This window comes from Corvus moneduloides, chromosome 2 (genome assembly GCF_009650955.1).
Source record: "Corvus moneduloides isolate bCorMon1 chromosome 2, bCorMon1.pri, whole genome shotgun sequence".
In the NCBI taxonomy this organism is placed as follows: Eukaryota; Metazoa; Chordata; class Aves; order Passeriformes; family Corvidae; genus Corvus; species Corvus moneduloides.
Window position 1 is genome coordinate 214,477 of NC_045477.1, and position 22,375 is coordinate 236,851.

Here is a 22,375-nt window from a genome sequence, read left to right on the forward strand (position 1 = left end):
CTTGGTGTAGCTGTAGGAGTAAATCCATAATTTTTCTGCAGAGAACCTAAATTTTCTTGAAGAGAAATTATGCTTCAGGTTGTTCCTTGTGCTGGAAGCATGGAAGGACATCCTTGAGCCTGGCTCTTGCCTGACCTGTTTGCTTTATCCTGGGGTGGGGGACAAGAAAACAAGGGATGTGGGTGGACAAGAAAGAGGAAAAAATGTTTTTCCAGAAGGACTGGAGCTCTGGCATGCTGTAAGGGTTGGCAGCAGTAGTGGAAGCTGAGTTTTGCTGAGAGCCCTTAGGATCCACTGCAGCTGAAATCCTGTGGAGGAGGCAGGGGCACCCTAATGGGAATCATAGGGAACTGGGAGTGGCAGGATGTGAAATGCCTCAGGAGATCTGCCTGCTGCAGATGCTGCAGGTCTCTGGAATCAGTGAACAACAGAGTCTCAGGCACAGGGAGGTAACTGATTCCCTGTTTGGATGGGCAGGAGAGGGAAGAGCTCATGCGTGGTGGGAGTGAGCCTCGGGATAATGTGAGCAGCTTGGGCTGGGGATCCTCTCTCAGATCATCCCAAATCCTTGTTGACAGAAGGAATGTGTGGATTTCTTGCCTTATGGCTCATCTGCTTCAGCACAAGCAGACAGGGACCTGTTTATCCCATTGGGCCACCAATAATCTTTTAGGTGTGGGGAAGTCTCCTGCTGGGTTTCTGTGCCCCACTTGAGGGGAGTCTTCATGTGAAGGGGTTTGTCGGCACTCAGCTGCAAACCTGGGTGGCTGCTGGGTGGGGACCTTGGGAAGACAGAGGTGTTCTTGACCTTGTTTGTGCAGAGCTGGCAAGGAGGGTACCTGCTGAGGGGAAACCTGGGTTGGAATGAGGGGAAAACAGTGGCACCGATGACAAGTCAACATAATGTCCATGGTGGACAGAAGTCTCTCTTTAGGCTGTCCTAGAAGGAATCTAACCCTTCTCCCAAACAGAAGGTGGGAATTCCTATATTTTTTGTACTTTTGAAAGTTTTCCAAGGAAGCAGTGAGAGTCATCAGGCATTTCTAAGAGTTACCCAGGGGTGTTGCCCTGCTTGGGGTCTGCACAGGGCTTTCCCAGCACCAGTGTTGGGGTGCTGATCTGCCAAGCTGAGCATGTCTCTCCATGCAACTAAGTTATTTTCTTGATCTGGGCTGTCAGTTGTACTTCAGTGGTGAAACTGCTTCCTCTGGAGGGCTGTGCCAAAAATGGACAAGCCTGTGCTTGGCTTGTTCTGGTTCTAGGCCAGCACTGGGCTTTGTGAGAAGAGATCGTTTAATTACCAGCACCATTCCCCGGGGGAACGGCTGGAGCTGTGTCTGGAGGGGTTTATGTTGGATATCAGGGAAAGGCTTTTCCCCCAGAGGGTGCTGGGGCACTGACCAGGCTCCCCAGGGAACGGGCACGGCCCCGAGGCTGCCAGAGCTCCAGGGATGCACAGGGTGAGATTGTTGGGGTGTCTGTGCTGGGCCAGGGGCTGGACTGGATGATCCTTGTGGGGCTCTCCCAGCTCAGGAGATTCTGTGATAGGTGATTACAAAAATACAGAGGCACTTGGGGAGTCAAAGAGTTAGAAGTGTCTTCACTCAGCTTGGGCTGGCAATTCTGGATTGAAAGAACAAGTTGTCTATCCAATTCTGGATAGAAAGAACAAGTTGTCCCAAGGGAATGATTCTGTGTCAAATTAAAAAAACAAAACAAAAACCAAAACAAACTAAAAGCCCAACCCCCCCACTTTTAAGTAATTCATTTCTAGCATGTCTATGCACTTAATCACCTCTTTAATACAGGGGACAGACACAGAGCTGTTCACCTCATCAAAGTGCTTGATGTGAATGTACAATATTCCGTCCTTCCGTCCGTCCTTCCGTCCTTCCTCCCTTCCTTCCCTCTCTCCCTCCCTCCCTCTCCAATGCTGGAGGTGGTGGGAGGAATTGCATGTGCAACACTTCTTCTTGGTAGGAGAAAGTGTCTGAATGTGTTTGTACTTCAGGGGCAGGGACTGCACGTCCTTCTTTATCCCTGTGCAAGACCAGCTTTTCTTCTCTGTGTGGGATGCTTTGGGCTTTCCTTTTGCTCTGTACCACTGCTGAATGGGAAGATGTCAGCAATGAGGGAGAGGCAATTGTGTGTGTGTGTGTGGTGTTTTCTGCTTCCCCGCGGAAGGTGTGTGTGTGCCCTTCCTTCCCAATCTTTAGGTACCTGTTAAAGAGAACTGGTAACCTTTTTCTTGTCTTTCACCAAGTGCAGACAGCCAAATGCTGCTGGAATGGCCTAGTTTTTGAGGCATTAAAGGTTTCTGTCTTTGTGAAGAAATTAAGAAGTGCTGGACTCTCATCTGCCTCTCAGATCAAGTGGAGTGTGTTTCTTGCATGTGCCATTGCATGTTTCAAGACCGGGATGGTAATTGTTGCTGGTTTGACTTGGTGGCAGATTGAGAGGGAAGGTTTGGATGAGTCCCTGGGCTTTAGTGCCTCCGTGGGATGCGCTGTTCCTAATGCAAGCTCGGAGCCGAGGTCGCTCTGTGTGGTGCCATAAAACACGTCCTGGCTTGGCCTGAGTGTGTAGGACAGCTGATAGCGATGGAGCTCCTGTGGCTTGCCAACAAAACTCAATCTAGCCTTAAATCTTGTCTTTCCAGTTGGGTATGGCAGTGTCACTCCTCCGTGGATGCTTTCCTTTAAAATTATCTCTGTAAGCTCAGTGTAATAAGATAATTCCTACCCTTCTAAGCTTTTGAAGGAGATTCAATCAATTTGTCTTTTGCTAACCTGTGCCAGTGTTTTCTCTGTTTGAAATACTATTTCTGCTAGCTGAGATTAAAATTTCCCATTCTCATTTAACTTTAGAACGTTCTAAAATTCAGGGCCTGAAAGTGTGCCAAAGTAGAGTTGTTTTGTGTAACTGCTTTTTACAGAATAAGATACCACTTGCAGAAATAGTGTTTAAGGGAATTTAAATGCTGCTAATGATCTCTCCATCCATATAGCTCAAATCACAGTGATGTCGCTGTGATTGTCGGACCCTGGGTTTCTCCTTTCAGATCTGCTGAAGGTTTGTTCTGTTTGGGTCTGTTTTCATCTCCCTTTCTCATTATCAGAGTGCTGCTGCCACTTACTCTGCCCTCTCTGTACTTGGGTTGCAATACCTGCTCCCACTCCAGAGGCTTAAAGTAAACATGCTGCTATTCTGGTTCAAGTGGTGTCTTTAGTTGTTTTAGTGTTTTTTATTTTGAGGTGACTATAACCCAGCATACCCCTCAGTATTTATTTGTGATGAAGTGGTGGCCAGCCCGTGACCTGGAGGCCCGGTGTGCTTAAGCATTTCATGTACAATAGTGTCTGCCTCATAAAGAAAACACTGATAAAGAAAATAAATCCAAGTCTAACTAGGAAGTTGTGAGTATCACAGGATGCTGCGCCCTGTGGTTCAGCTGCAGTGACCCTGCCAGGGGCTGTGAGCTCCCTGTCACACTGGATAATGGGAATAAGGAGTCAGCTGCTTGCCCTGGAACTTTGGTTACCTGCCACAGTGAGTGAGACTTCTCCTGGTCTCTGGAATGTGGCTGCTGCTCCAGGTGTGGCATTCTGCCCCAGCCAGGGCACAGGGGCCTCAAGGCAGCCTGTGATGTGGGTTTGCACAGCCCCAGGGCTGGTGAGGGGGATCAGTGTGTCCCTGTGCCTGTGGTCTCCAGGGGGCTTCTGCTACAGAAGGAAATGGGTTTGGATTTTTTCCCTCGTCTTTTAGAATTGCTGCTGGTGATCCCTTGAGTTCTGGAAAGCTAGTCCTAGAAAGAGACTACTGAGCTTTCTTAAAATAGCTAATTAAGTATGTATTTAAGCTTGTCTGTGTTAGAAACTATCCAGCCTAGCTGTAATAGGATTGTTCTGGCTCGTTTTAATTGTGCTGGTCTAACTCGTGTGGATGCTTCAGTGCAGGGTAACGTCTAGGAGCAGATTTCCCTCAGAAACCTGCAGTCAAACCAACCCCTTCCCCAAATCACAGAATCCAGGGTGGGTCAGGCTGGAAGGGACCACCGTGGGTCACCTGGTGCCACCTCTGTGCTCCAGCAGGGCCATCCCAGAGCACAGGGCACAAGATTGTGTCCAGAGGGGTGTGGAATATCCCCAGGGAGGAGGTTTGTTCAGGGCTTGGTTTGTTCAGGGCTTGGTCGCTGCCCAGGGATGTTTGTCATCCTGGGCTGAGCAGAGGGGAGGATCACTCCCTGACCTGCTGCCAGTGCTCTTCCCGATGCCCCCCAGGACCCCCATCCCTCGTGTGTGGCTGTTTGGCTTTGCTGTCTGACCCTGTGACTGTGGGGACCCTCCTTTTCTTCCTGGTGGCTGAGACCCACCTGATGCTCCGAGTGATCCAGGTGGCAAAGAACGTTCCTGATGCTCATCCTCACTGGCCCTCGCTGCTGTGGATCTGGATGTCTTGGCGCTGCGGATGACCCGCATCGGGGGCAGTGAGAATAGTCTTTCATAAATATTTGAAGTCAGGAGTTACTCATGTGTACAGCATTCAATTTGATTTATTTATTTGATGCAGTGTTAAGAGCAGAGGAGTTGAACACTCGGAAGTGCAGGGGAAGCCCTGCCTGAAGACTCCTTGTGTGCGTTCAGCAGAGGGGTCTTGAGTCAATGCTGTGCAATTGTGGCAGGAGTTTGTTTTTATTTCTTCCTAAGGCCTTCGTTCAGGATGTCTCCTTTTAACAAAGAATTAATAGGGTTTTGGTTTTTTAAACATCCCTTATGTGACCTCCAAAATATATTTTAAGCAGAAGTTTGCCTTTTTTTCCTTTTTCTTTACAAAAGGAGCTTGCGCTGAAATAGTGGGACAGGTCTTTGATGGGAGGTTGTTGCTCTGCTTTGCGCCTCTTGTGGCTTTATGGAATTGCTGTTGCTCTCCCTTTCTTGGCTGTGGGAGTTCCCACTGGAGATGGTTTAGATGCTGGGGGAATTTGGGCTGTGTTTCATGTCAGACCTTTGCTGGGCTACAGAGAGAGTTGTCCTTCTCACTGTTAAATTCCTTCTCCACAGGCTAGGAGATCAGGACTAACCCCTAACAAAAGCAAGGAGGGCTTGCGTGAGCATCCCACTGACAGGAGCAGCTTTTGGCTTCTTCCCTGGGAAAGCAGCCTGACTCTGGGGCTGCTGCCTTAGAGAGGGTCCAAAATCTCCTCCTGCCATTTAAACAGTATATAAAAATACAATAAACTGGCATTTTCCCCTTTGGGCTTTAGATTGAGCTTTTGATATAACAGTGTCACAAACTGGGGAGGAAAAACATGAATAAATAAATACGTCCAAGCTCCCAAAAACTCACTCCCTCTGAACCCTTCACTGCAAAAGTATTTGACTTTACTGGCTTGTTTTAAACCTTGTCTTCTGAGCCCCTTTCAAATCAGCTGTATTGCTGAAACCAGCCTGCAGTAATTGGGGAGTTTGGCTGCTGACTTTGCTGTGTGCGAGAGGGAATCCCTTTTATCCTCACTGCAAATGGATTGCTATCAGGTTGCTTCTCCTTTTTCTGGAAGAAGGTTTGCGTCGGAAGACTTGAAGTATAAATTCTCTGTCTGATATTTGCCTTGAATGGGTAGCACTGCTAAAAAATTAATGGAGTGGAATAGCCTGGATGATGATTTCGCCTCTGATGTGAAGAAATTTTATATTCTTCTTTTCTTTTTAATTGCTTGGTGCGCTTTCTTCTTAACTATCTATATATCTATCTCCTTTTTCTTTTTTCCTGTGCGTGCAATTCCCTGGGATCCTGGTGATCATCGCTGGGTTAGCAATTTAGTCTGGCATTGCTGGGACTGGGGCAGCTGCTGACGCACCTAATGTGGCTCCACACGTTTGATGTTTATGCTGATAACCCCAGGCAGCTTGGGATGCTTCAGCTGGGTAGAAATGGAGCTGAAATTAAAAGTTTTTATGCTTGAAGACAGTTTCCTGAAGTGGGGGTGACAGTGATTTCCGCCCTTTTAGTTCCTGGTTGCCACACCACGAGTGGCTGCGGTGGCTTTGCCGCTGGTCCCGGTGGGAAGGGGCAGCAAAGCTCTGCCAGGTGTCCCAAAGCCACCCAAAGCAGCCCCAGGAACCTCTGTGACAGATGACAGGGGCTGGACTGGCCACTGGTCCCCTGCCAGCCTTGCTGGGTGCCCTGGCAGTGCTCCCACAGGGAGCCTGGGATGGAGAGGGGGTACCCAGTCTGGGAATTGTCTTCAGGAGCTCACCCACTTCTCTCAGCTCATGTGCACATGTGGATTTTTCCAGGGAGAAATCAGGACGGGGCAGAGACAGATTTTACTCTGGAGCAGTGTTTTATGTCACTTTGCAGCAGTGTTTATTTCCCCTGGGCAAAACCAAATGGTGAGTACCTTGTAGAGATTGCAAAGAAACATTAATTACTGTGGCATATTCCTGTCTTCGGCTCAACTCGTGCCATTTTAAAAGTGTTTTCCATAGCCGGGATTTGTTTGTGTGGGAAGTCAGTTACATAATTAAAACAAATTCTATTCTATGATTCTATGTTTTTCAGCCAAATGCTTTCCCTTAAATCAGTGCTGTCTGTAGCTGGGTAAAAATGAGGAGTGTCTTTGTCGAAGGTTTTTTCTCCTTTGAAGCTTTTTTCATGTACTCTTCCTAATGGGCATTTTCCAATATTATTCTTTGTAATTGTTTTGTGGTCATTGTCTGCTGTGGTTTGAAAAGGCTCATGAGGAAGCAAAGCCCTTGATGCCCAGCTCAGGAGTGGTATTTATGATGTGTGAGGTGCCCTCACTTTGGTGTGGGTGGTTTGCAGAAGGTGTTTCTGCTGTTTTGGGTCCTGCTGTGAATGGAAGTTGTTCTGATGAGGAAATTGCTGTTTTCCTGCCTGCTGTGCTCCAGAGTTCGTGTTGGTGCTGCTGGGAAGTGTCTGGGGTCTGGGCTGTCCGAGTCAGAACCCTGGTGGCTTTTCCTTGGGGAAAGCCTGACCCAGTGCTGGGGACAGGAATGAGCGTGGCAGCGTTCAGACTGAGCAGGGAGCTCGGGGGGCTCTGAGCACCACGGTGCCCACGTGGTTGGGATTATCTGGTATTAAGTGAAGCAGCAAATGTGCAGACAAAATCCAGGAGCTGGGCACGGTGCTCCCTGCTCACACCACCCAAAGGCTTACGGGGTGCCAGGGCAGGCCTGAGATGGTGTGGCGCACCCATGGGTTTGGAAGCAGTCCTGTTAGGTTTGTATGTTGGGAACGGGAGGCGAGGACGTGTTTTGCAGGAGTGGGGTCTATTTAAGCCAGGCTTCACAAAAGAGTGTTTTGCAGAAAAGAGCTATGCTGGCAAGGGAGTGTGGAAGCATCTCCTTTCTAGAAACATCTTTCTCCTCCGTGCCTGGGACACAGCTGCAGCTCTTGAGGTGTTCGAGAAGAGGTCTGCCTGCAAATCGTAACAGAGCTGCCTTTGGAGGGGCCTTTGGCTGCCCTCAGTGTGGGAGGGATGTTTCTGTGCAGTGGAAGTTGTGAGGTGCACCTCAGCTCACTTCTCACCCATGTCTCCTTACTTTGTCCTGTCTTGATGCTGGCATCTCTGAATCACGGAATTGTTTCTGTTGGACAGGACTTCCAGGATTATCAAATCCAAGCTGTGCCCGATCCCACCTTGTCCCCAGCCCAGAGCACTGAGTGCCACATCCAGGCTTTCCTTGGACACCTCCAGGGATGGGGACTCCAAACCTCCCTGGGCAGCCCCTGCCAAGGCCTGAGCACCCTTTCCATGGGGAAATTCCTGTTGGTGTCCAACCTGCCCCTCCCCTGGCCCAGCCTGAGGCCGTTCCCTCTCCTCCTGTCCCTGTTCCCTGGGAGCAGAGCCTGACCCACCCCCGGCTGCCCCCTCCTGTCAGGGAGTTGTGCAGAGCCACAAGGTCCCCCCTGAGCCTCCTTTGCTCCAGGCTGAGCCCCTTTCCCAGCTCCCTCAACCTCTCTTCCTCAGACTTACTCTTTGGACCCTTCACCAGTTTAGTTGCCCTTCCCTGGACTCAGTTTGAGCTGGATCTATAAAATTGTGTCGTTCATTCTGGCTGAAATCCGAGAGTTTTGTTCAGCTCCACTGTGATCACTGAGCTTGCTAGAGCTTGGAGGTACAGATGAGAGAGATGATCTCCCTTGGGTATGGCACTGAAATACCAACTGCACTTGGGGCATCTGCTGAACTCTTACACTTGGGGTGTGTAAATACAGAACTTGGATAGACTTGCAAAACCTTGGCCTCTGTGGGGCTGAAACCATCAGCAGCTGGAGTAGCCTGAACTGGAAGGGAGAATGGAACTGTGTTTGCATTCTGTCTGCTGGGTATATTGCAGGGAACAAGCCATGGGTTTTCCCTGCCTGTTCCACAGGAGTTGCTTTTCTTTTGATGCTCAGTTTTATCTGTGTGTGTGAGTGTGCCTGCAGGCGCTTGGGAAGTGCTCACCTCTGACTGTTCATGGAGCAGCCACCCCATAGGAACTGACCTGGGCTCCTGTGGAGCTGAAGGCATGAATCACACCAGCCTGGGAGATGTGGATCCCTCACGGAATCCCACATCCTTCGTGTGTCAGCGGCAGAAGGGACTCACCAGGTGGCTGGAGTCACACAGATAGCGGGTTCGTGGCTATGGGCGCCTGAGGAGGAGGGACCAGACGGAGCAGTTCTTCTTGTTCCTGCTATCCACATTCCCAATCTTTCCAGAGCCTGCTTTTCCAGCACCAGACATGCCTGTGCTGTTCCTTGGCGTGGTGGGTTTGCCTTGCCAAGTGAGGACTGATCCCGAAAGGCTCCTATGGGGTGCTACAGGGAGCTCCCCCTGTTCCCTCTGCAAAGAAAACTGTTGGCACAAGCACCCACTCAGCCCTCACTGACTTCACGAAGGGTTTTTGGGGGGAATCTAACCCTGAAACTTCCCCGTACTTGGTGCACCATTATTTTTGGCTGCTCAGAACCAGAAGGGTCACATACATGAACCTTTTCTTCTTTGCTTAATTTCAGCATGGCCATTCCCCTTTCTGCGGTCTGCCTGCCCTGCTGAGCATGGGAATGTGTGGGACCACGTCTGTTTCCCGGTCGCTTTGAGTAATTTTGTACAGACTGTCTTCTCACCCTGAAAATCCCTTGGCAAGTGGGCAAGCCAGGAGCTGACTGTAAGGGGAAAAGATCCCCACTCTTGGATTGGATTCTGATGCTGAGTGCATCCCTGGGCTGTCAGGGATGGGGAGGAGTTGCCTTTGAAACTACCATGGAATCATCCCCACCACCAATTCAGGTGCTCCTTTGCCATTGAAACGAGAAGCCAAACCACTTTTCACAGTCTCTCCCTTGTGAGTTAGGGAGCAAACGTCGGTGGCTGTGGATTGTCCCGTCAGGGCCCTGCCATGGCTCAATTCAGTGGTGGTGTTGAGTTTGCTCATCCCGTTCCCTCCCCGGCCCCCGAGTGAATTCTGCCTCGTGTTCGGGGCGCAGGGCCATCTGTTTTCCTGTATGCTCTCTCTTCCCTGGCAGCCTGATCCGAGTGGAAAGGTGAGGTCGGATGCACGTGACGAGGAGCGGCTCCTTTGTTCTCCCAACAGCTTGTTTGCCAGCAGAGGAGCCAAGTGACAAAAGGAACCCTGGGGGTTTTGCTGTCCTGAAAATGTGCTCCTAATGCAAGAATCCTTGGGGTTATTGACAGCAGAGCTGAGGGCACCTGAGTTTTGGGGTTGGTTTGGTACCCAAGGCATAAAGGTCTCTTGCGACTGGGCCTGAGCAGCCTTTTAGAGATGCTGAAATCTGTGTCTTGAGCTAACACAGGTTTCACTGTATGATTCCTCAACATGCCTGCCAGAGAGCCCCCATGCCCCGTGTCCTCCTGATCCGTGCAGAGCTGTCGCTGCCATCCGGGTTTTCCTGTGCTATCTCCTTCTGCACTGTAAATGGTAATTTAATTTCCACATTTAGAGACCTTTATTAATTATGAATAAAATAATTTGTATGAATTTTAGAGCTGAAGGGTGGTGGATTAATGGATCTTTGGGAACGGGAGGCCTGTTCAGGAGAAGGGCTTCAGCACAGGAGTGGCTGTGCCAGCGCTGCCCTTTCTGTCCCGTGCGCATCCCTGAGACAAAAGGACTTCTGCTGTCTCCCTCCTGATGCAGCAGCCTCTGTTTGTCCGTCTGTGTGCAGACACACTGCGCTGTCCTGCTCTCCCCACTGATTATTTGGAGTGTTGGGGAAGGCAGAGGAGAGAGCCAAGGGCAGGTTTTGTACTCCAGGCGCTTCTCGGTCCAAAAGGAGTTTGTTTTCTTTTCCTGGAAGCTTTGCTTGCAGGAGTGAGCAGGGAGCACTCCCGCTCCCAGCAGTTTTGCTTGGCAGAGCTTCCTGCTCTGGGTTGTCTCCAGCCCTTCCTCTGCAGAATCGGTGGAAATGCCGCTGTTTAATCCCAGCAGCCTTCCCGAAGCCCCTGGTTTTGTGTGTCTGGCTCCTGTGCTGGGGTGTTTGTCTCGGGTTCCCAGTCCTGCTGGGCGATGCCTTGGCTTGGGACGGGGTCGGGGTTGCGCAAGGCCTGTCTGGAGGGCAGATTGCCATGAGCAAGCTCCAGGATTTTTTCATGAAACCATGCTTAACTTCCCGGGGTCAGCTGGAGGTGATGGGATCATGTTGCCTGCAGTGACTGACGGGGCAGTGACAGAGTTTTGTGCTGCACAGCTCTGGTTTTATTCCCACCAAGTGCCATAAGCCCACCCAGCCCCAGGAGCAGCAGCAGCGAAGGCAAGCGGGGCTAAGGTTTTCACTCCTTTATAACACACTATCAAAAAATATCCAAACACAAGTGGTCAGATTACTCATGGGGCCCTCTGGTTTTGGGTGACTTCTTCATGCTTAATAATTTTTTTTCCAAGCTAATAATTTCATAGCAGCCTCTTGATCCTGATACCTCTCTGCATTCTGTTTGCTCATTGTCCCTGGCTATCATCCTGTTGTCCAAATCTTTCTCCCCCTCTTTACAAAATTGTGCTTTAAGGCATGTCTGGTACTCATGAAGCATTGGTGGCGTAGCCTGGGCTGCTTTTGGTGAGAAGATGATTCGTGACAGGAAAAGAGAGGCACAAGCTGGAGGCCTTTGCTGTCTGGGTGTATGTACCCCAGTACTTTACAGAATCAGAGAATCACAGAGTTGTTTGGGTTGGGAGGGATCTTAACAATCATCTGGTTCCACCCTGCTGCCTTGGGCAGGAACAGCTTCCACCATCCCAGGTCGCTCCAAGCCCCGTCCAGCCTGGCCTTGGACGTGTTAGGCTGTGCTTAAGGTTTCTTGACAGTTTAAAGGAAAACTTAAAAAACCCCCAAAACCTCAAAAAAGGCATGTTTGCATCAAGGTGTTGAACTGATAACAGTTCATGCAAACAAGAACGTGTTCAGCTACTGGAGTTTCCACTCTGGCACATGGCCACAGCCTCCTACTGAAGTGCTCAGCTGCTTTGAGATCTCAAAGGTCTGATTTACACTGGTTACACCAGTAACTCCAGTTGTGCCCATAACCCACACCATGAGGTCGTATTTAAAAGGAGAAAAGGCAGAAAAAGCACAATCTTGGCATTTTCCTGTTCCTTGCAAATCCTGAATTTTTTTCCAGTTCGTTCTTAACAATTCATGTGGTTGCTCAGTCTTGCTTCTACGTGCATCCATAGCATTTTAGCCGCTGGTTTCTACAGGACAAAAATGGTGTTTCTATAGCTAATCACGACCCACCGCAGTGGCTGTTCACTAGAGGGTGATACAGGAGTGGAGCAGCAGGACAAGATTGCCCTGAGAATTACATAACACAGAAGGTGTTGCCCTTTCTTAGAATGTTTTCCAAAGAAAGGGAAAAAAAGAGGGAAAACCAGAGGTAGATGGCACAGGGAGGACTGTGGGTGTTGCCCTACGTCCCGCTCAGTTTGCCAGAAGGGTAAAAGTCCCGGAGTTCTGAGGTCCCTTCCTGCAAATCCAAAGGATCCTGGTGCGCACGAGAGCCCCAGGCTGTTGAAGGCAGCAGCAGAAGGAATTTGGGCACAGTTGGGAGCTGGCAGGGGAGGGGTGGGGGGTGTCATGGGCACAGAAACATGGGCTGGACAATTTCTACCCTCACCTGATTAACTCTACCTGATTATTTTTAATCACTGGTCTCTGGAAGTCCCTGCCCTCCTGCCAGGGAGGGTAATTACATTCCCATTAGGAGCCTGGGTTTCCCTGGGAGGTGTCTGAGCCTTGGGGCTGCTCTGAGGGGCTTTCAGAGATCCCAAGGTGTTATTACTGAGTGTTTTATTACACCTTCCTGCATAGAGGTGTGGGTGAGTCTCCCTCCCTTCTGACAAGATCTGTCCCCAATAGTCTCAATCCTCACTCTGTTGCGTTTTGGCCATTTCTTAACCAGCTCTAAAAGTATCTGGAGCAAAAATGGGTCGCTTAGCAACCAGGGCGGCCGGAGAATGGGTCAGTGATTAACAATTATGTATAATCAAGGTTAAAAATGCAGGGCAGTCTTCATCGTCGCTGCTCGGCCGGCCGGAATATTTCAGCGCTCTGACGCCGCGATTGATGGTGCTGGAAGTGAATTTATGCCAGCTGTAGTTTTGACCTCATGAGCACAGTGATTCAAGACTTGAAACCAGCCTGAAGTCTCTTTCCTTTACTGATATCTTATAAAAAAGCACTGAATAACGTTTGGATGAGTAACATGGGCATGGTTGATGGTAGACATGTGTTTTTTTCCCAAGGCTCTGGGCCTTCCCCTGGCCATGTGACTTCCCAAACAAACAGAAATAGATCTGCATGGGAGAGTGGAAAATACAGAGCCTAGCTGTAGAGCAGAAACGAGGAAGGGTAGTGGGTTTCTGGTTCTGGTCACCTGTGTGAATGCTGATGTACCATTCCTCCAAGCAAGCAAACTGCAAATGCCATTCATTCATAAGCTTGATGAATGTGTTTTTCTGAGCCTTATTTTGGCAAAGTGATAATTTTCCTAAGACCTTGGTGATGCTTTGATTTCTGGGTGAAGAGGTCCCTAGCAGCTTTTTCTCCTTGCTCAGAGTAGAAAAGGAGGTGTCCGGGTTGTGATTTCATTTACCCCCGTAAATGTCCCAGCACTCCCCGTTGCTGCAGGAACATCCAGTGAGAATATCAATCACTAGAACAGCGCTGCATCTCTTGGATGTGATACCAGGGTTGTTTTGCCAAGTCATTTACTTTCATTGTCTAATCAATTCCTCAAGTCTCTTGCCTGTTTGCCTCTTTGTTTAATTAACTCCTCTTTTCAGCCTTGTTCCCCCAGTCTTATCCTGATCTTGAGAGGTGAGGATCAGCTGACAGTGCCTCTTCAGCAGTCACAGGAAGCAGTGCATTCCAGGAGCTCTGGCTGAAGGTGATTTATATTCCTGAGGACTAATCTTCCATCACTGTCCGAAGCTGACAATGTCACGGACAAGCAGCTCTCTTCCTTCACTCTCCTGACCACATTTCCCCTCCCCTGCTTCCACGGAATAGACTTATTCCCTGCCAACTAAAATAATGCGTATTTCAAAGATCCCTTTCAAACTGATATTACTCATCACCTTCCTCACCTCCCACTACTGGTCCAGAAGGAAAATCATTTTAATGCCCCTTTCCACAAGAGTCAGATGATGTCTTAATGAATGCTTTCCTTGCTTGGTTTTGGTCGTTAAACACACTCTGCCATTGTTGGCTCTTTATGGCTTCAGACTAAGTGGTAAAATCCATATGTGAGACTGCAGAGGCTTTTAGGTGTCATTAGAGATCATTAATATGCAGAGCAGTGCCAAGCAACAGAGGCTGCTGGGGTAGGAAGAGATCCATCATCTGCTGCAGGATAACTTCAGGTCAGCAGAATTGGGTACAGGGGCTGGCTTTGGGCAAGGATTCCTCATTAGTATATCAGGAGAGTGTGGGGTTGGATGGGAAGGGAAAAGGCAACCCTGAGCAGCTTTGGGGTTCCTCCCATCCTTGTTCTGCAGTGCTGGTCTGGAGCGTCTTTTGGATCTTGCAGTCACTCCAATGACTCCTCACTGCAGGGAGGCTGTGTCCAAACTTGGTAGCTTGGACTGCATTTGTATAAATTGAATTAATACCCAGTTTCAGGCTATCTACTGCCTGTTTCCACAGGCCAAAGGGTTTTTTTCCTTCCTCCTGCCTTCTTCATTAGCGTCTTCATTTCTGCCTGGTGAGCCTTTCCCTGGTTTTGCTCGTTTGTTTGCCACCAGGGATGGATTTGTACGCCCACCATCCAGGCAGGTGCTTGCAGGGCAAGCCCTGGCACCTTTGTGGTGGCACTTGAGTGACTTTGGTGCCTTTGTGGGTTGCAGCATGGGCTGCCTGGAGGTGCCTGTGATGGAGGTCTGCTATTTACCTGTGGCTATAGGATGTCTTCCTGTCTTCCCAGGATCCAGGGAGACCTTTCTGCTTTCCTTTCCTTGCTCTGTAAGGCCTGGGACTATCAGGAGCAGGAGTGTTTCCTACGGTCTGTTGCGGCTCAGCAAGGAAGGGAGACCAGCTGAGCAAGGAATTATGTATCTTCTCTTTATTTAAAGAGTGTTTCTCCACCTTGGAAAGTTCAAAAGATTATTCTCTCTGTGCTGGTTTCAGATACCGGACAGGCTGGAAATGTGAGTGGATATGTTAATGTTGCTCCTGGCCCTCGTGGCATTCACTCCTGAAAAATAGAAATGGTTTTAATGTGCTTGGCCTGGGAGCTTTGATTTGAAATGAGTGCTGTCAGCCATGTGAAACAGATGATAAATTACACTGAAAAATGTGTTTTGGTTTCCAGCAGCAGCGCTGGGGTTATGCCACAAATACAGGAAAAGCAGAGTCATTTGAAATGCAGATGTTTGCCCTCCTGGCCCCTACCATGCTATGCTCCATTGCTGAGCCACCCGGGCTGCTGGGAGGTGTCCCTGCCCATGGCAGGGGCTGGGACTGGCTGGGCTTCAGGGTCCCTTCCAAGCCAGACCATTCAGTCATTCCATGGTTTTCCCATGGTTGGTTTTGGTTCAGGGTGAAGCCGGCTCCCTGTGCAGTGACCCCTGCTCCTGTGGGGCACCAGCATGGAGGGTGGCTGGAGCTGCCATGTTATCCCATGGGTCCTTTCCCCAGGTTCAGAATCATGGAATCACAGAATCATTGAGGCTGGAAAAGACTTCCAAGGCCATTGAGTCCAAGCTGTGCCCGATGCCCAGAGCACTGAGTGCCACGTTCAGGCTTTCCTTGGATACCTGCAGGGATGGGGACTCCAGATCTCCCTGGGCAGCCCCTTCCAATCCCTGAGCACCCTTTCCATGGAGAAATTCCTGCTCATGTCCAACCTGGCACAGCTTGAGGCCATTTCCTCTCATCCTGGGAGCAGAGCCCGACCCTCCCCGGCTGCCCCCTCCTGTCAGAGAGTTGTGCAGAGCCACAAGGTCCCCCCTGAGCCTCCTTTGCTCCAGCCTGAGCCCCTTTCCAGCTCCCTCTGCCGCTCCTGGGGCTCCAGACCCTTCCCCAACTCCGTTCCCTTCCCTGGACATGCTCCAGCCCCTCCAGGTCTCTCTTGGAGCGAGAAGCCCAGAACTGGACACAGCCCTTGAGGTGCCCCAGCAGTGCCAGCACAGGGGTCAGGGCTCCTGCTCCCCCCTCTGCCGTGGGGGTTCCCAGGCACCCACAACACAACCCCTGGCATTGCTATGGGGGATTCAGCTTCACACCGGGGTGGTGAAAGCCCTGCCCCAGGCCGAGGGATGGCTGCGGGATACTGCCTGCTCCCCTGGACTCCTGTTTTCTGGGATAATTTTTCCTGTTGCTGGTTGCTTTATAAGCTCATTAAAAGCAATGGGAATTTGTGGGTAAAAGAGAAGATAGAAAATGTAACCCAGTGTAAGCTCTAATGTGTTTGTAGATAAAAACCAACCTGACATGTTTCTGTGCTGGAGATTTATAATCTAATCATTCCTTCACTTGCTCAGCAGGGACTGGAGCAGCATGTAGTTATTTACATATAGGGAACGTTAAACAGCCACCTCTTTAAACCATATGTGAACATAAAATCCTACAACCACTTCTGAGTAATGGGTATCTGAAAGACGAGAATGAAAATAAAGCAGAAACGAGCAGAATGCAAAGGTGTCACTGCAAGGAGCAGCTGTGCCACAGTGGGAATGTGACCCTGTGTCCTCCTGAATTAACTCTGTGCACAGTGAGCACGTGCTGCAGCAGGTTTGCTCCGTGCTGCTCTCCAGCTGTGCTGAGCTGGTGGGGGCTTGGTGTCCCTCTGAGGAGCTGGAGGGTGGCACCCCAGCATCCCTCTAGAGTTGTCATTGCTCCTTTGGGGCAGTTGTGGTCCCTCAGAAACTGTAACCCTGTTTGTACCTTCCCCTCAGGTGGCTTTTGGCATGTCCTGCCTCCTGCAGGGATCAGGATGGATTTGTCCAGCTCCTGGGGCTCGCTCCTGGGACCGTGTTGTCTGGCACAGCCACGTTGGCTTTGCCATGGCTCCTGTGGTTCCTGCCAGGCTGTGGCAGCTCCGGGCTCCCTGCTTTGAATCTCTGACTTTGGAGGTTGGCGAAGGGATGGGGGATGTTAGTGGCCTTTCCTGCCTTTTTTTCAGGAGAAGAATGCATGGAAAAGGCAGGCTCTGGAGAAATCGCTGCTCTCTGTATCATATGAGCCCTAAAATACCACATTTTAGTGTGCTCTTTCTGTTGGTGGCTTAGTTTCTTGAAATAGACTCTCCTGCTCTTTTCTTTTGCTAATTACGAACAGGGGCTTGAAAACAGTTCCCTGATAAAGGGGAGGCATCCCCAGGTGGGTGCTGCAGCCTGGCTCACCTCACGGGCAGGTTTGGTGGTCGGTGTCCGCATGCAGGTGAGAGACAGAGCTGTTCATTGTGCCTGAGAAATGGATTTATCCCTTCCCGATGAATCTCCTCCTTGCTGGGCTCCTCTGGGGCTCTGCTGATGGTGAGCTGGTGGTGACTGAGAAGAGCAGCTTCTGGTGGTATTTAGGATAAAAGGAGGAGTTAACTTCTGTGATGCGGGGGGATAAGACAGTGAGTTTCTATCACAGAAATAAAACTTTCCTACTTGTGAAAACATCCTTTTGATGGCATTTTGACAAAATGCTGTCCTTTGTATCTCTCATCTTTTAACCCTCTGCCTTCCTGGGCCCGGAAAGGAATGTGATAAAAAATGTGGGAAGGGGGAGGCTTAAGCAATGTTTTGTTCTTAAATCCCCGCTATTTTTAAGTAGTATTTTAGAAATCTCTACTGTATTTTAAATTAGTTTGTCAGAGTGTAATTACCATGAATGAGGTAAGAAACTCATTTAAACGCGGCAAGTGTAGTGGAGAATCCAATTTTCAGAAATCAGTGGAAACTGTAATTGGAGTCATTAAGTGCCGACTTCGGTAATTAAGAGTTGGATTTTGACATTTCGGGCTCTGTTGCTAATCGTCCGTGGAGAGGGTACAAAAATGTTGTGTTTGCCGAGGATTTGGTGGCTCCCTGGGCTTGTGCAGCTGCCAGCCACGCTCACACAGGGGCTGGTAGCCTGGCAAAGCACTTCAGTGGTGCCTCGTCTTCATTCGTGTCACAGGACACAGAGCAAAAGGATCCCTTTGGGTAATGGTCAGGAGAAGGAGTTTTCTAAGCAAGAGGTGATGCCCAGCTCCTCAGCCTGTCGTGCTTTCAAACCTGGATCTTGGATTGTAAATCCATCTTGATAAAACATCTGGATCTCCCTGCGGAGTGAAAGTGCTGATAAAGTTATTCATGAAAGAAATCGGTGGTGGAAGTGCATCCTTGTCACTCCTTGTTGGCAGAATTACCTCTGGGAAGTCAGGATGTTCTGCATTTTTAACTCCTGCAGTTCAAGCAAGATGCTTTTGTTATGATAATGGAGAAACCATGAAATCCCTGGCATGCTGATAGTTATCATCATATAGAACAAGCCTTATGTTTACTTTCCTATTAAGGATTCTAATTTTCCAGAGCAATGGCATTTATAAGGCTTTTTTCTTTAATTTTGTTGTTTTCCCAGCTCCCAGATGATGCTGTTTGAGCTTCCAGCATGGGAGCTGAGGTGATGGTTTTGTGCTTTTGAGCTTTTGCACCACAATCAAATCTGTCGGTGGCTGCGATCTCCTGCTCTGGGTTTGAGTCCGTCATTACCTCCTGTCTCAGCAGAAGCCAGAGTCCAGCCAGAAAGTTTCCTAAGACATGTTTTTAGTGCTTTGGCCATGCTCATTTCTTAGGCATGTGAAGTTAAACACTTGTTTTACCCAGAAATCCCCTTCTGCCATGGTGGGGTTTTTCCCAAATTGCGCTTCCTTTCTCTTCCTGGGGGCTCTGACCTTTGGAGCTGCATGGGTCCTTTCTCCTGGACTTGTTCATGTTTATGTGTGATGCGAGGCATCCGTGGGATGGATGTTCTTTGGAGCTGGGCACCCGGTGGGATGGGCAGAAGGAAACAGGCACTCTGAGAGAGGGCTCCCAGGAGCAGCCTCGGCCATCCATCTGTGTTCAGAAGGAATGATCATAGAATCATGGAATATCAGGAGTTGGGAGGGACTTGTGAGGATCATCGAGTCCCTCCCCTGGTCCTGTTGCAGCCACGTGGTTTTTGGATACTGTGCTCCTCAGAATACCTGGTAGTGCTGAATGTGGTGTGACAGAAGCCCGGGAAGCAGCTGGGACAGGCTGGAGTCACCATTCCAAGCTTTCCTGAGCAAGCTGGTTAGGAAGGGCTGTCTCCTCATGCCTGGGCTCCATGCAGCAGTGGGCAGCTCCTGTGCTTGGTGGCTGGGCTCCCCTCAGGGTGCTGTCCCTCTCTCCCAGGCGCTGGCTCCTGGCTGAGCTCCTGCTTGCAGCTGCAGGTTGGGGCAGTAATGAAGATATGCTCTGCTTTAGGCAGAGCTTTTTTCCGGTTCCTTTTCCCTTCCTTCCCCTTTCCTTTCGGTTTATGTCTCTAGACAGCCTAATTGGATTAGTGGGTTGCTCCACTCACCGCGGGCTCAGCAGGACTGCGACCGGTCCCGGAGGCTCCGCAGTTCGGGAGCTGATATGGGCTGGCAGCCTGCTAAGGCCTCCGCGGTCCCTTGGGGATTCCCCTCCAAACCCTACAGTGGAGGATGCATTCCTTCATGTCACCTGGCTGGAGCTGTAGGGAGGAACAATTCCAGATGTCTTTGTTCGGAAGCGTGCTGTAGGCTCTGGGTGGGACTGGCCGTCTTCTGGGGAGCACATGGCAATGGAAAGCCTCGAGTGCAGTTCAAATGTTTGCCTGTGAGCAGCTCTCACTGGAACGTGGGCTCTGTGCCTCAAAGCAGCCAGTTCCTTGCAGTTTCCATGGCGAGCTCTCCTTCATGTTGAGCACCAGTCATGAACGCTGCCTAAACCCCGGCCCGTGGGTTCCGTGTCAGCTCCGTGTTTGCTCTCTGTGCAGGCAGCTCCTCGAGAGGCTCCTTCTGTGTCCCATGGCGACTCCTCTCCAGACCCTTCACCACGGAGAAGCCAAGCGGAGGAACCGTGAAGGCTGAAGTCTGTTGTCGATGGGACTACCCAGAGGGAAAACTCAGCCCCGCTGGTTTCCAGGGATCTCTGCAGGCAGCGCTGCCAAGCCCTGTCCCTCCAGAGCTGCTGTGCTCACCTAGGAGCTGTTAGACCTCTGGAAAACAGATCTTGCCAAGGTAAGTACAAATGACATGTCAGATCATGACTCCGTTCTTCTATTTTATTTTTTTGTTTCTTCAGTGCCTGAGGTGTTTTCAAGAAAGAAAAAAAAATAAGGCTTTGCTACTTCTGGGACAAAACTTGTGTGCTATCTTTCTTCTTAGGTTTTTATAGCTTAAATGTGTGGGTGTCTGTTGTGGCGTCATGTGTGTCCCACCACACATCCCCCCCTTTTCTCTGCCTCTTTAGTCATGAGGATTCAAGTCTCACATGCTTAAAATCTGTCACATGGACCAAGCAGCAGTTAAAAAACCAACCCACTAAAAAACCCCTCAGAAAACCCCAGGTGGGAAGTAGACCTCATGGTTTGGATGCCTGAAGTTTGTCAATACTGTAGTTCCAGCAGTGGAGCTCCCTGCAAGGATGGGGTTTCTCCGGTGTGTCCCTGGGCTTGCCTTCCCATGGAGGATTTGGGATTTTCCCGTGGCTGGCACTGTCTCATGCCCATTCAGGTGCGTGTCCTTGGGCCTGCTCGTGTGCTTTGGTGGGGCAGAGGTGGCTCCTGACAGTGCGCCCCTGTAAAGGCTGCTGGCCACTACATGTGGCACCAGGACTGTGCCAGGAGGAGGGTGGGAGCAGTGCTGGAGCTGCTGCACAGCCCTCAGCTTTCTGTTTTGGAGGGGAAGGAGAGATGGAGGGAGGATGGATGGCGTTGCCCCATCCGTGCTGTGGCCATGGGATCTCTGCAGTCAGTGCTGTGTGACCCCAGGGCTCTCTGGGGCTCTGGAGGATGTCACTGGATCAGTTACCACCTGTAGCATTTCCTGCAAAGGTGGGGGCCTGCTTTGTTTCTGATAAAGCTGAAGCCCTGCTGGAAGGGGAGCATCCTCCCGAGGATTCTCCTTGCCCTGGGCACATCTGAGAGGAGCTTCTTTCTCCTGCCCTCACTGCCCTGTTGCCTGCTTTTCCCTCAGGGTTTCTCTCACTCAGAAGCTGCCAGTGTAAAACAAAGGCATGGAAATTCCATAGTGTAGCCATTAATCAGCCCTCTCCAAGGCTTTCCAGTTGTAAATTGCCAGCACTGCCAGATGTGAGCTGTTGGGTCTGAGAAGCTGATCCTGCCAGGAGGGCAGGGTGGGCCATGCCTGCGTGGTTTCCATGCTCTCTTGCCCCAGTGCAGTGCCCTGATTAGTTTAACACAGAGTTTCCAGTTATTACTTAAATGCCTTTTTTTACTATTTCTTTCTTCCCCCTCCTGCACTTAAGTGCAACTGAAGTAGGGAATCACATCATCTGCTGTGATGGGATGGCCAGTGCAGGTTTCCAGGCTGTGGGTCAGCCCCTGCAGTGTCTGAGAGGGGTCAGTAAATTTCTGCTTGATTTTGGTGGGCATAGGATGATTTGTGCTATGGGGCGATAAACACACAGAATCACGGAGTTGCAGAATGCTTTGGGTTGGAAGGGACTTCAAAGCCCATCCATTCCCACTCCCTGCCATGGGAAGGGACACCTTCCACTATCCCAGGCTGCTCCAAGCCCCAATGTCCAGCCTGGCCTGGGATACTGCCAGGGATGCAGGGGCGGCCAGAGCTGCTCTGGGCACCCTGTGCCAGGGCCTGCCCACCTTCCCAGGGAACAATTCCTTCCTCATATCCCATCCATCCCTGCCCTCTGGCAGTGGGAAGCCATTCCCCCTTGGTCTGTCACTCCAGGCCCTTTTAAACAGTCTCTCTCCATTTTTCCTGTAGCTCCTTCAGGTCCTGGAGAGCTGCAATTAGGTCACCCCGAAGCCTTCTCTTCTGCAGGCTGAACAATCCCAATTCTTCCAGACTTGTAAAGGATTTAGAAAAAAAAAAGAAAAAGAGGAATTTTCCCTTTAACAATGCCTTGTTGCACAGAAGCAGGATTTCTTGCCCTCTGGCATCCTCAAGTCGGAAGGTCAGGATTTGGGGAGGGGGGATTGGTGCAGGCTGACCCCCTGGTGTGACCTGTGGAGCACAATCCTACAAAGCAGGGCTGTTCCCGGGGGGAGCAGGCGGCCGCCTCCTGATTAAAATGCTCCAGGGAGTGGGGAATGAGGAGGAGACTAAGCGCATTTCCTTCCTTAGCTTTTTAGGAGACACTTAAGGGAGCAGACCGGGTTGAGTGAGGGCAAAGGCGAACTGCAAAAAGCACTCAGTGAACTTGTCTGGGGATTTCAGCCATGCAGGCCCTGGCATGGAAGCCGGGCTTTTCCCTAAGAAATGGCAATAAAAGCCGACAAGCCCAAAGACCCAGATTAATTTAGAAACTGTGCAGCTCAGGGAGGAGGGCTGGAAACAGAAGTGCAGCAGCTCAGGCTGACCTTTCCATCAACTCCAGCGCTCTTCCAGGGGCGCATGCGGTGTCTGAGTGGGGCGACCCAGGGTCCTGGGTCAGCTGTGCCTCAGGCACTGGGCCTCCTCCTCGTTCCCAGATGTGCTGGGCTCCAAGGCTGGCATGGGCTGCTGCTGTCCCTCCCTCTGTCCCCTCACCTTGGCATGGTGCTGCTCGAGTGCCAGTGGCAGGCTCTGTCCCCAGAGCATGCCCTGCAGCATGGAGCAGGTCCCGGAGAAGCTGGGTCCTGGTTATCTGTGCTGCCTGACACGGGTCAGTGGCTGCTGTAGAGGGATTAATTATCCTGATGA

The 22,375-nt window shown here is 50.5% G+C and overlaps 1 protein-coding gene across 2 annotated transcripts in view; it reads left to right on the forward strand.

The window, feature by feature from the left end:
• TIAM1 (TIAM Rac1 associated GEF 1) overlaps nt 1-22,375 on the forward strand; it is a 158,341-nt gene that overhangs the window by 11,078 nt on the left and 124,888 nt on the right. The window contains exon 1 of one of the 2 annotated variants that reach the window (XM_032094424.1): nt 19,576-19,726. The exons of the other annotated variant lie outside the window; for it this stretch is intronic. The gene's annotated coding sequence lies outside the window, so the exon portion shown is untranslated. Of the gene's footprint in view, nt 1-19,575; nt 19,727-22,375 lie in introns of those variants that run through there. 2 annotated transcript variants of the gene reach the window in all.